Below are 13,810 nucleotides of genomic sequence, written 5' to 3'. Positions count from 1 at the left end.
TGCCATTGCAATCATGAAAATTCTGTGTCTGGGTGTTTTTGATGCTGTGTCAACGTTTAATGATGGCAGTGAGGGAAGCATTTGGTATCACTCCAGGAGCCAACACACTGCAAGCCTTCCAGCGAATGGATCGATTCAGAATCATGAAAGCACAGTGTGCAGCAGAAGAAATGACTAAAGAAGCAAGAGGCAGGAAAAGACGGAAGTTTCCAGGTTTGCAGGATGATCAAGTACACGATCCAGATAATGCTGATAATTGGCCTGCCTGTTATTAGGAGCTGGCGAGGCACAATACGTGAGTTAATGTCAAATAAAATGTTTAAACTTGATTTCCCGGAAATGAGGCTTTTTAAAAATATTTGACCCATTATCTCAGAAACTATTACAAATACATATGTCTTATTTTAAACTATGTTACCTCTTAGTATACTGCACCTGCTGAACCACCAAAACATCTCTACTTGTAACGGTTTTTACTGAGAGAAGGAACAGGGAACGTTTTTCAATAAAAATTGAACACAAATTTTGAAAAATCATGACTAATTATTTGCCAGCATATTCTGATTCTGGTTCAGTAATCAGAAAAGAAGTGAAACTATACTTCCTAAAAATTTCAGATTCCTATCTATCAAAGCCCCCCATGAACCATGGACCTTGCCGTTGGTGGGGAGGCTTGCGTGCCTCAGCGATACAGATGGCTGTACCGTAGGTGCAACCACAACGGAGGGGTATCTGTTGAGAGGCCAGACAAACATGTGGTTCCTGAAGAGGGGCAGCAGCCTTTTCAGTAGTTGCAGGGGCAACAGTCTGGATGATTGACTGATCTGGCCTTGTAACATTAACCAAAACGGCCTTGCTGTGCTGGTACTGCGAACGGCTGAAAGCAAGGGGAAACTACAGCCGTAATTTTTCCCGAGGACATGCAGCTCTACTGTATGATTAAATGATGATGGCGTCCTCTTGGGTAAAACATTCCGGAGGTAAAATAGTCCCCCATTCGGATCTCCGGGCGGGGACTACTCAGGAGGACGTCGTTATCAGGAGAAAGAAAACTGGCGTTCTACGGATCGGAGCGTGGAATGTCAGATCCCTTAATCGGGCAGGTAGGTTAGAAAATTTAAAAAGGGAAATGGATAGGTTAAAGTTAGATATAGTGGGAATTAGTGAAGTTCGGTGGCAGGAGGAACAAGACTTTTGGTCAGGTGATTACAGGGTTATAAATACAAAATCAAATAGGGGTAATGCAGGAGTAGGTTTAATAATGAATAAAAAAATAGGAGTGCGGGTTAGCTACTACAAACAGCATAGTGAACGCATTATTGTGGCCAAGATAGACACAAAGCCCATGCCTACTACAGTAGTACAAGTTTATATGCCAACTACCTCTGCAGATGATGAAGAAATAGATGAAATGTATGACGACATAAAAGAAATTATTCAGGTAGTGAAGGGAGACGAAAATATAATAGTCATGGGTGACTGGAATTCGTCAGTAGGAAAAGGGAGAGAAGGAAACATAGTAGGTGAATATGGATTCGGGGGAAGGAATGAAAGAGGAAGCCGCCTTGTAGAATTTTGCACAGAGCATAACTTAATCATAGCCAACACTTGGTTCAAGAATCATAAAAGAAGGTTATATACCTGGAAGAATCCTGGAGATACTAAAAGATATCAGATAGATTATATAATGGTAAGACAGAGATTTAGGAACCAGGTTTTAAATTGTAAGACATTTCCTGGGGCAGATGTGGATTCTGACCACAATCTATTGGTTATGAACTGCAGATTGAAACTGAAGAAACTGCAAAAAGGTGGGTATTTAAGGAGATGGGACCTGGATAAACTGAAAGAACCAGAGGTTGTAGAGAGTTTCAGGGAGAGCATAAGGGAACAATTGACAGGAATGGGGGAAAGAAATACAGTAGAAGAAGAATGGGTAGCTCTGAGGGATGAAGTAGTGAAGGCAGCAGAGGATCAAGTAGGTAAAAAGACGAGGGCTAATAGAAATCCATGGGTAACAGAAGAAATATTGAATTTAATTGATGAAAGGAGAAAATATAAAAATGCAGTAAATGAAGCAGGCAAAAAGGAATACAAACGTCTCAAAAATAATATCGGCAGGAAGTGCAAAATGGCTAAGCAGGGATGGCTAGAGGACAAATGTAAGGATGTAGAGGCTTGTCTCACTAGGGGTAAGATAGATACTGCCTACAGGAAAATTAAAGAGACCTTTGGAGAGAAGAGAACCACTTGTATGAATATCAAGAGCTCAGATGGAAACCCAGTTCTAAGCAAAGAAGGGAAGGCAGAAAGGTGGAAGGAGTATATAGAGGGTTTATACAAGGGCGATGTACTTGAGGACAATATTATGGAAATGGAAGAGGATGTAGATGAAGATGAAATGGGAGATAAGATACTGCGTGAAGAGTTTGACAGAGCACTGAAAGACCTGAGTCGAAACAAGGCCCCGGGAGTAGACAACATTCCGTTTGAACTACTGATGGCCTCGGGAGAGCCAGTCATGACAAAACTCTACCATCTGGTGAGAACGATGTATGAAACAGGCGAAATACCCTCAGACTTCAAGAAGAATATAATAATTCCAATCCCAAAGAAAGCAGGTGTTGACAGATGTGAAAATTACCGAACTATCAGTTTAATAAGTCACAGCTGCAAAATACTAACGCGAATTCTTTACAGACGAATGGAAGAACTGGTAGAAGCCGACCTCGGGGAAGATCAGTTTGGATTCCGTAGAAATGTTGGAACACGTGAGGCAATACTGACCTTACGACTTATCTTAGAAGAAAGATTAAGAAAAGGCAAACCTACGTTTCTAGCATTTGTAGACTTAGAGAAAGCTTTTGACAATGTTGACTGGAATACTCTCTTTCAAATTCTGAAGGTGGCAGGGGTAAAATACAGGGAGCGAAAGGCTATTTACTGTTTGTACAGAAACCAGATGGCAGTTATAAGAGTCGAGGGGCATGAAAGGGAAGCAGTGGTTGGGAAAGGAGTAAGACAGGGTTGTAGCCTCTCCCCGATGTTATTCAATCTGTATATTGAGCAAGCAGTAAAGGAAACAAAAGAAAAATTCGGAGTAGGTATTAAAATTCATGGAGAAGAAGTAAAAACTTTGAGGTTCGCCGATGACATTGTAATTCTGTCAGAGACAGCAAAGGACTTGGAAGAGCAGTTGAACGGAATGGACAGTGTCTTGAAAGGAGGATATAAGATGAACATCAACAAAAGCAAAACGAGGATAATGGAATGTAGTCAAATTAAGTCGGGTGATGCTGAGGGAATTAGATTAGGAAATGAGACACTTAAAGTAGTAAAGGAGTTTTGCTATTTAGGGAGTAAAATAACCGATGATGGTCGAAGTAGAGAGGATATAAAATGTAGACTGGCAATGGCAAGGAAAGCGTTTCTCAAGAAGAGGAATTTGTTAACATCGAGTATAGATTTAAGTGTCAGGAAGTCGTTTCTGAAAGTATTTGTATGGAGTGTAGCCATGTATGGAAGTGAAACATGGACGATAACTAGTTTGGACAAGAAGAGAATAGAAGCTTTCGAAATGTGGTGCTACAGAAGAATGCTGAAGATAAGGTGGGTAGATCACGTAACTAATGAGGGGGTATTGAATAGGATTGGGGAAAAGAGAAGTTTGTGGCACAACTTGACTAGAAGAAGGGATCGGTTGGTAGGACATGTTTTAAGGCATCAAGGGATCACAAATTTAGCACTGGAGGGCAGTGTGGAGGGTAAAAATCGTAGAGGGAGACCAAGAGATGAATACACTAAGCAGATTCAGAAGGATGTAGGTTGCAGTAGGTACTGGGAGATGAAGAAGCTTGCACAGGATAGAGTAGCATGGAGAGCTGCATCAAACCAGTCTCAGGACTGAAGACCACAACAACAACAACAACAATCTATCAAAGGTTCTGATATAATGGGTCATCAATATTGCAAATTACACACTGTAGGTACAGGATGTACGCACTCCTCTTAAAGAGATGGGACCTGGATAAACTGAAAGAACCAGAAGTTGTAGAGAGTTTTAGAGAGAGCATTAGGGAGCGATTGACAAGAACAGTAGAAGAAGAATGGGTAGCATTGAGAGATGAAGTAGTGAAGGCAGCATAGGATCAAATAGATAAAAGACGAGGGCTAGTAGAAATCCTTGGGGAGCAGAAGAGATATTGAATTTGACTGATGAAAGGCGAAAATATAAAAATGCAGTAAATGAAGCAGGCGGAAAGGAATACAAACGTCTCAACAACGAGATCGACAGAAAGCACAAAACTGCTAAGCGAGAATGGCTAGAGGACAAATGTAAGGATGCGGAAGCATATGTAACAAGGGGTAAGATAGATGCCGCCTATAGAAAAATTAAAGAGAGCTCAGATGGTAAACCAGTCCTGAGAAAATAAGGGAAAGCAGAAAGCTGGAAGGAATATATAGAAAAAAAAATGGTTCAAATGGCTTTGAGCACTATGGGACTTCACATATACGGTCATCAGTCCCCTAGAGCTTAGAACTACTTAAACCTAACTAACCTAAGGACATCACACAACACCCAGCCATCACGAGGCAAATATATAGAAGATTTATACAAGGGCGATATACTTGAGGGCATTATTCTGGAAATGAAAGAGGACGCAGATGAAGATGAAATGGGAGATATGATACCGGGTGAAGAATTGGACACAGCACTGAAACACCTAGATCGAAACAAGGCCCTGGGAGTAGTCAACATTCCATTAGAACTACTGTTAGCCTTGGGAGAGCCAGCCCTGACAAAACTCTAGCACCTGGTGAGCAAGACTTATGAGAAAGGCGAAATACCCTCAGACTTCAAGAAGAATATAATTCCAATCCCAAAGAACGCATGTGTTGTCAGGTGTCTAAACTGCCGAACTGTCAGTTTAATAAGTCACGATTGCAAAATACTAACACGAATTCCTTACAGGCGAATGGAAAAACTGGTAGATGCTGACCACGGGGAAGATCAGTTTGGATTCCATAGAAATGTTGGAACACGCGAGGCAATACTTACCCAACGATTTGTCTTAGAAGATAGGTTAAGGAAAGGCAAACCTACGTTTCTAGTATTTGTAGAAAAAGCTTTTGACAGTGTTGAGTGGAATACTCTCTTTCAAATTCTGAAGGTGGCAGGGGTAAAATACATGAAGTGAAAGAACATTCACAACTTGAACAGAAACCAGATGGCAGTTATAAGAGTCGAGGGGCATGAAAGGAAAGCAGTGGTTGGGGAGGGAATGAGACAGTGTTGCAGGCTATCCCCGATGTTATTCAATCTGTATATTGAGCAAGCAATAACGGAAACAAAAGAAAAATTTGGAGTAGGAATTAGAATCCATGAAGAAGAAACAAAAACTTTGAGGTTTGCCGATGACGTTGTAATTCTGTCAGAGACAGCAAAGGGCCTGGAAGAGCAGTTGAACGGAATGGATAGTGTCTTGAAAGGAGGATATAAGATGAACATCAACAAAAGCAAAACGAGGATAATGGAATGAAGTCGATTAAATCAGGTGATGCCGAGGTAATTAGATTAGGAAATGAGACACTTAAATTAGTAGATGAGTTTTGCAATTTGGGGAGCAAAATAACTGATGATGGTCGAATTAGAGAGGATATAAAATGTAGACTTGCAATGGCAAGGAAAGCGTTTCTGAAGAAAACAAATTTGTTAAAGAAGAGAATAGAAGCTTTCGAAATGTGGTGCTACAGAAGAATGCTGAAGATAAGATGGGTAGATCGTGTAACTAATGAGGAGGTACTGAGTAAAATAGAGGAGAAGAGGAATTTGTGGCACAACTTAACTAGAAGTGATCAGTTGGTAGGACACGTTTTGAGACATCAAGGGATCACCAATTTAGTGTTGGAGGGAAGAGTGGAGGGTAAAAATCGTAGAGGGACAGCAAGAGATGAATTTACTAAGTATATTCAGAAGGATGTAGGTTGCAGTAGTTACTCGGATGTGAAGAAACTTGCACAGGATAGAATAGCATGGAGATCTGAATGAAACCAGTCTTTGGACTGAATACCACAACAACAACACAGGTGCAGCCAGTACTTCCTTTTCTTTTTCAGTTTTCTGAGCTTTAAATAACGATAAGCCAGAATAACATTCTGTTCCAAAGCGCTCATGATTGCAGTTAAAGTGAAACAGATCTGTTATTCGTGCTGTCTTGTTGCTGGTCGCATTGCAAGTCCCGTCGCCTATCGCTTTGCATTCTGTGACGTCACAGTGGCAACACAATTGGCGCACCGATGAGCGCCCTGTCGCGCGACTTCCTTTACCACGTGTGCCGTCGCATATCGTACCGCCCCAGTGAGAGCCGAGCTTAAGGCCGGTATTACACTATCAAATTTCTTTTTCAAATATCTTTGTCCAATATCTTTGTCAAAGATATTTGATGGTTGTAATAGGGAACTTTGTCAAATGTCCAATATTTGATCAAATCTAGGGCCTCGCTGTAGATTTGATCAAAGAAGTCGCTTGTCTTCCGTTCATTGCAATGTGACATGTTACCACATAGAGCGCTAGCATCGCTGCAGCATTCTGTCGTCTGTAGTGTGCCAATAAACATTGCTGGTAAATACAGTTGGTCTGTCAGACAACTACAAAAGTAAGTTTCAAAATTAATAGAGATGTATGAAGCTGATGAGGCGCTTTACAACGTGAGGCACTCTGAATTCAAAAATAGATTAAGAAGATTGGAGACGTGACCTAACCTAACCTAACCTTCTCCTGTAGCAAGGAATCGGAGTGTTACAGTGAACCTGTCTTCTGCAGATGTAGCAGCTCTTATGTGAATATTGTGATTTGTGATATGAGGATACACTTCATTGAGCACATACAGAAATGTACGCTCATCCATTCTTAAGTAATTGATGTACGACTTGACATCCTTCACTATAAGCTCACGTAACAAGTTTTGTTGAATGCTTTTATCGTGTCGTCGTAAAACCCACGGCTTCACCCACGTATATATCCTTTTTTCCCCGGCTTCTCTTCCGCATGTGCACACAATGCAATTGTGGTACATGCAACTGCTGCGGTTAATAACAAGTTGTCAGCCATCTTGAACTACGTCAAAGATCTTTGTCAAATATATTTGATTGAATATTTGATCACATCATTCATCAAATCTTTGACAAAGAAATTTGATAGTGTAATACCGGCCTAAGGGATGTTTTCCAGCATCGTCAGTGTGCTAGGCGCGTGAGACAGGTGGTGCGTGGACCAGCGCCCGTGTTTCCCACAGCGCAGCCAGCACTGACGCGCCAGGTGTGACCCAGTTCCAGGGCGGGCAGGCTGCTGCGATTTTCGGCTAACAGTACGGCTCGCGTGTCGGAGCTGTTCCCCTCGGCATCACCGCTTTGTGCGCCAGTCAACGGAGCCTGTGAGCCTTACCTCGAACGGTTACGTGTGACACGTTCCCAACGTACCGAACACTGATTCAGTGTATACTGCACATCCGGCCCCAACATATGGTGGGATGCTGTAGATTACAATCTCCCTAGCACTGGAGAACAATATTGCCTTTCCAAGCTGAATCTTTGATCTAAAAAATGAGCTTCAATGACATCCGGTGTCTTTAAGAATACGGCTGCTGAAAATGCTCTAATCAACATAAATTTTCAAAGGTGTTAAAAATTTAAACGGTTCAGCAGAGTCTAAGAAAGGTTTGGATTCAGAAACGAACAGTACAAAGGATGTAATTGGTTGTTAAGAGTAATTGGTGATTAATATCTTGAGAAAGATAATGGTGTGTATGTTATATCTGAACATGGAAAAAGGTTTTGATACAGTCGAATGGCGAGTATTTATGGAAACTCTGCAGACGACTTCAATAATCCGGCAGAGTAAGGGTTATTATGCAATTTATATGCGATGAAAGAAATAAACTTAAGGCTTACTGAGGAACTAACAGAGAAACTTAAAATCGAAAGGGATGTAAGACAAGGATGAAGTTTATCACAGAGAACATTCCATTTGAGGAAGTAGTAAAGAACTGTCTTTAGGAAGATGGAGAGTAATATATATGGAAACAACCTCAGGTTAAACCATAGGGAATATTAAAACTGTGTGCCAGACCGGGAGTGGATGCCGAAACGTCTGAGCTATTCAGGTACGATGCACGATACCGCCCACCCTCTTAGCGTCACTTCCGTCACTCCGTTCTCCCTACTGTCCTAGATACACAGGAGCTCTTCTGCATCACTTATCGGAGTGTTCCAGGAAGAAAAAATATTGCAGAAAAAAAGTAATCTACAGCTTTGGGGGTGTTTACAGACTGAACATTAACGCTCCAGGAAGATTTATAACAGCGGACACTCGGCAGTAGAATCAAACAGTCGTCCTGGAAACAATCCCCAATGCTGTGGATAAGTCATTTTTCTGCAGTGTCCTTCCTTCCCGGAGTGCCAGGCCAGAAATGTATGCGGGAGAACTCTTGTTACGGTTGGCAGACACGAAAAAGGTGCTGGCAAAAGTGAAGCTGTCGGAGCGGGTCCTAAGCCATGTCTCGATTGCTCAGTGAGTAAGATCATTACGCGAGAAGGGAAAGGTGCCGAGGACGGTTCCCCGTTCGGCACACAGTTTTAATATTCCAGGAAGTTTCACAACAGCGCATACTTCACTACAGAGTGATATAGTCTATCTGGTGGAAATCAGGTGTATATGATTTCCTGATGATATGCTACTATTAGCTGAAGATGATAAGGCGATCACTAACTATTTGAAAGAACTGAAGGACAGTTGTGGTCATCATGGTATGAAGCTCGATTTAAACAAAAAAACTGAAGACTTGTTATTTCCTGCAAAAAAAGGTAGATCAGTGCGACGTATAGCAGAGAAATGGTACAGCACAAATACAGATTTAAGTATTTGGTGATCGTAATATAAGATGCAAAAAAGGTGTGCTAACACCAACAGAAATGACGAAGAGATCTTTCCATGAGAAAAAATAATTTCAGTTAATCTGTAGAGCAGCAGAGAAGAAAAAGGTTAGTGCAGAGTTTCTCGTACTTTTTATCTTTTTGAAATCAAGTACTGGACACGTTTTAGTAAGTCCAATCAAGGTAAAATTATAAAGCAGTCACCTGCCTGAATGCTGATGTACCAGCAGTACTTTGCATCGTCTTGCTGATGACAGCGCTTATCTTCCTCTGTAGTGTCAACTATTTAATTCAGCCAGTAGTAAATGGAGCTGCTATTAAACGTGAAATCCAAACCACTCTGATACTTTGCTATTCCACGTACACAAAATATAAATTAAAAAGTGAGCACCTTAGAAGTGGTCGCGAATTACAAGTGGCACTGGAAGAAAAAAGTTGAAACAGTGATTCCACCACTAACCGCAAACGGCTTTGTAACCATCCACTGAGCGTGAGAACTGTGAGCCTACAACAGTCTTATCAGGCATTCTGAAAGTGTCGTCTGCTGTCTCAACCTTCAGCCTAGGTTAATAAACATTGTAGACAATCATCCTGCTTAGGTTAAAAGCTCCTGTTAGCATTTATTGACGTTTGCAGAAAGTGAAGCTTTTAAAACTCAAATGGCACCATCACTAATATTTTTTGAAATGGCTCACATTTCAGTTACATTTTATTGTCAGGTTGAAGGAGACTGATTTGTGTATCCAAAGAGCTGCAGAACTTGACGGACGTGAAGACGCAGTTGCGTGTTGGGATTTGTGGCCCAAGTTATATGCACATGGCCTTGCTGCTTACACCGAGCGAGGTGGTGCAGTGGTTAGCACACGTCCGCCTTTAGCCGCGGAGCAGCTCGGACTTGTTTACGTCCCGGCTGCGAACGTTCGCGGAAGAAGCGGTGTTTACACCGTCGTCACTCGTGTGTGTTATTGTTTGAATCGAACGCAATGGCACACAATTTCCGAAAAACCACGATACAGTTCATGTTCTGTAACGAGTATGCACGACCGAAGGCTTTCGAAATCGAACGTTTCTTGAGGGACGAAGTGCAACTTAATTACACGGAGATTATTGGAATTCATTTATCAATCGTGAGCAGCACTCTTTACGTAAAGATGATTGACGACGCAGCATGCGATAGGATCATTGAAGCCGCCAAACGAGGATTTCAGTTCCGACACTCCGATGGTCATATTGGCGAAGTTTTAGTCGCTCATTCGGGCCTGGGCGTGCGTACGATTCGAGTCTTCGAGCTGCCTTTCGAGGTACCAGAATCCTTGGTCACTGAATCGCTCCAGCCATATGGCAGGGTTATCAGTCATACGGCCGAACGTTGGGCAAGTTTTAGCACGTATCCAGTGCTCAATGGTGTCCGACAGGTGCGAATTGCGCTCACGAAACATGTGCCATCGTACATCAACATTGGCGGCTGTCGAGCTATTGTCATCTATGATGGACAGCCCCGGACATGCTCCGGGTGTGGTGGTGAAGGACATCTTCGATCTGCGTGTATGCAGAGGAGATTCGTGCAACTCCCCAGCGGAGACCTCCAGAATCCGACTACACCAACGTCACTGCCGATGACTTACGTGGCAGCGCTTCGCGGGGAGGTGATGCCGAGATCGGAGCACACTATCGAACCGACGTCGCAGTTGATTGAGGCGCTTTCGGACCCCACTGAAGAAGGAATGGCTCCGACCAACCTCCAATCCCAGACATTACAGGTGGTACAGAAAGAGGATGACAGCATCACAACAGGCATGGAAGCTGAAGTGGAACGGCCCCAGGGCGTTGTGGCGGCGGCGAAAGCGCAGGTGATGCAAGATTCGCCAACACCAGAAGCCGAGGTTAGGGCCCGCAAACAACGCTCGCCAAAGCGCCGCAAGAAGCGCCGACTAAACTCTGCGGAGACGCTCCCTTCTCTTCTTGGGAGCCCAGATGAGTCTAACACTATGGACCTGTCTAACTTGGAACCACAAGCTTCGGATGTCGCAGACCATATGAATTTGGACAGTGAAAAGATGCCATGTCGCTCAGAAGACGCATCCGCTCAGGGGCCTGCTACCCCTTCTGCAGTGGAGTCTCAAGCTGCGAAAGAACAGCAGATGTCACACATCAATGCCGCACAGGAAAATTTGGAGCACCCCAATAATATCAGCTGGTATGAGCAGGACGCCGAAATCACCGATGCGGACCATTCTACTGGTGGGGACTCGCATCCGTCCGCATCTCAAGAAACCTAATGTCACAGGGACACGTCCGTCGGGCGACCCTCTGCGGATATGCAAAGGGACTATCGATACGGTGAAACTTTGTCATTTTAACATCATGTGGAGATGACGGCTACTCGACCCCAGGCATACAGAATTGGGACAGTGAATGTAAATACCATTAGATCGCCCGTGAAACAGCAGTTGTTTAGGGACATGATATACGCGTCGGATGTGGATATACTGATGGTGTAGGAAATTTACATTCCTGAGTTCCAGGAAGTCCATGGATACATCTCCTACACCTCGCCGCACTCGAACAACGACAGTGGAACGGCAATATTGGTCCGGGACGGGATTCCGGTTCGAGACCTGGCTTATCTACCTTCGGCAGGAGGACTGGCGATAACTGTTAATGGAATTCGCATTCTCAATGTTTACGCCCCTTCCGGCACAGACAACAGACGGGCGCGTGCGAGATATTATTCGGAAGAGATTGTGCCCTTATTTACCGGCAGATTCGATCATTTCATTATAGGTGGTGACTTCAATTGTGTTTTAGCCCAAAAAGACCAGACTCCACATTACAATACCTGTCGTGAATTGCATGTGCTCTACCGGGATCTGGAGTTACGCGACACCTGGGACATGATTCATAGGAACCGTGAGGGATATACTTTTTATACCAGTCACTCGGCGAGCAGACTCGATCGCATATATGTTTCGGTTGGCCTACAGGATAAGGTGGTCGACGCGGAACGATGGCCTGCGGCATTTATTGATCATCTGGCTTACATTTGTACCATATCACTCCCTAGGCAAAGTGCGTGGAGAAGCCGCGGGACATGAAAGCTCAATTCGTCACTTTTGGCGGACCCCGAATGTCGTCAGAGAGTCGAGGAGGTATGGGCCACATGTCAACGCCGTCTACCAACATATACCTCCGTGCTTCAATGGTGGCTCGAGTGTACTAAGACGGCAATAAGAAGAGCTCTCATACAGTATGGTCGCGATAAGACGAGATGGCAAAGAGACACTCTTGATTATTATTACACAATGCTTCGTGAGCTGTCCTTCCAGTTGCCGTCGGCAGAACATCATGCGGAAGTTCATCGTGTCAAGGCACAAATCCTATCGATCACGCGACGACGACTGGGTGGCATCCCAATACGGGCAAGATGTCTCGACACCATCACTGGGGAACGTACCTCGATACACCATGTGTCGCAGGAACATAAACATTACCGCCGGGCATTGGTACAGTGCTCCACGGTTTAGATGGCCGTCAACTGACAACACAACAGGACATTGCAAATGAATTTTTAGAGCATTTCCGCCGCCTCTATGCCGGTACACCGACGGACCGTCTGGTGGGGGAAGAGATACTGCAACATCTGCAAACGACACTGACACAGACGGATAAGGCAGCGCTTATGGAGCCACTCACAGAAGACGATATAAAGGTGGCACTCACAAAAGGAGCGGCCCATAAATCACCAGGGCCAGATGGGATTGCGCTAGAATTTTATCGAGAATTCGTGGACATGATGATGCCACAGTTGGTCTCGATGTACAATGAGGCGATGCGTCCGGACATGCGCCTACCGTCGGATTTTGTGACGGGCTTTCTTCTTCCCATCCCGAAGATGGCGGGGAGTCGCAGTGTTAATCAATATCGGCCTCTCACTATGCTAAACACCGACTATAAAATCTTTGCACGACTACTAGCGTCTCGTCTCAAGCTGGCGATATCCAGGACAATATCCCCTGATCAGGCTTGCCTAGGGGTGCGAAGCAACATCTCCTCGGCGTTAAGTGAATACCGTGACGTTATCGCCCTAGCGGAAACGTGTAAAATGCTAGCAGCGATGATATCTGTGGACTTCGATAGTGCGTTCGACAGGATAAACCATGACTTCTTGGCGTCAGTCATGAGCCGAATGGCGATTCCACCTGTTTTCACCTCCATCGTTATGACGTTAATACGAGGGGCTACGTCGAAAGTGATTGTAAACGGTCGGGAAGCGGGCTCGATTCCTATTAACAGCTCAGTCCGAAAGGGTGCCCACTCTCCATGATGCTGTTTGCGATAGCGCTTGAGCCGCTGATGTTTGTTATGAGGCGCTCACTTACTGGGATAGCGCTTAATGAGAACTATTTCGTTTGTCGCGCATATGCGGACGACCTGATCTTTCTTGTCAGATCAGGACATGAAGTGCGTCAGGCTGTTGAACATCTAGACTCTCTCGGGACGGCGGCAGGCAGTGTCGTTAACATGACGAAATCCTAAATTATGCACATTGGACGGGGTCTGGAAGACGTACCGGGACCGTTTCAGACGGTGGAATCGCTGAGATGTCTGGGGATTACATTTACCCGTTCACTACGGCGGTCAGCGGCGGCGAGTTCTCGGCGGCTTCTGCAGAATGTTCGTCTGACGATACGCAACAACTTACTGAGAGCCTTTGACATGATCCAACGTGTGGCATACACCAACGTTCACATAGCGTCACGACTGCCCCATTTAGCGCAGATCCTACCAATACCGAAGGGTGTCGCAGACCGCCTCATGGCTGCCTTTGGTTACTATGTTAGTACTGGGATGTTATTTAAGATCAAATATGATACGTTAA

Source organism: Schistocerca cancellata, chromosome 1, assembly GCF_023864275.1.
Source record: "Schistocerca cancellata isolate TAMUIC-IGC-003103 chromosome 1, iqSchCanc2.1, whole genome shotgun sequence".
Taxonomy (NCBI): domain Eukaryota; kingdom Metazoa; phylum Arthropoda; class Insecta; order Orthoptera; family Acrididae; genus Schistocerca; species Schistocerca cancellata.
The sequence above is the reverse complement of the archived record's forward strand: the minus strand, read 5'-3'. Positions refer to the sequence as shown.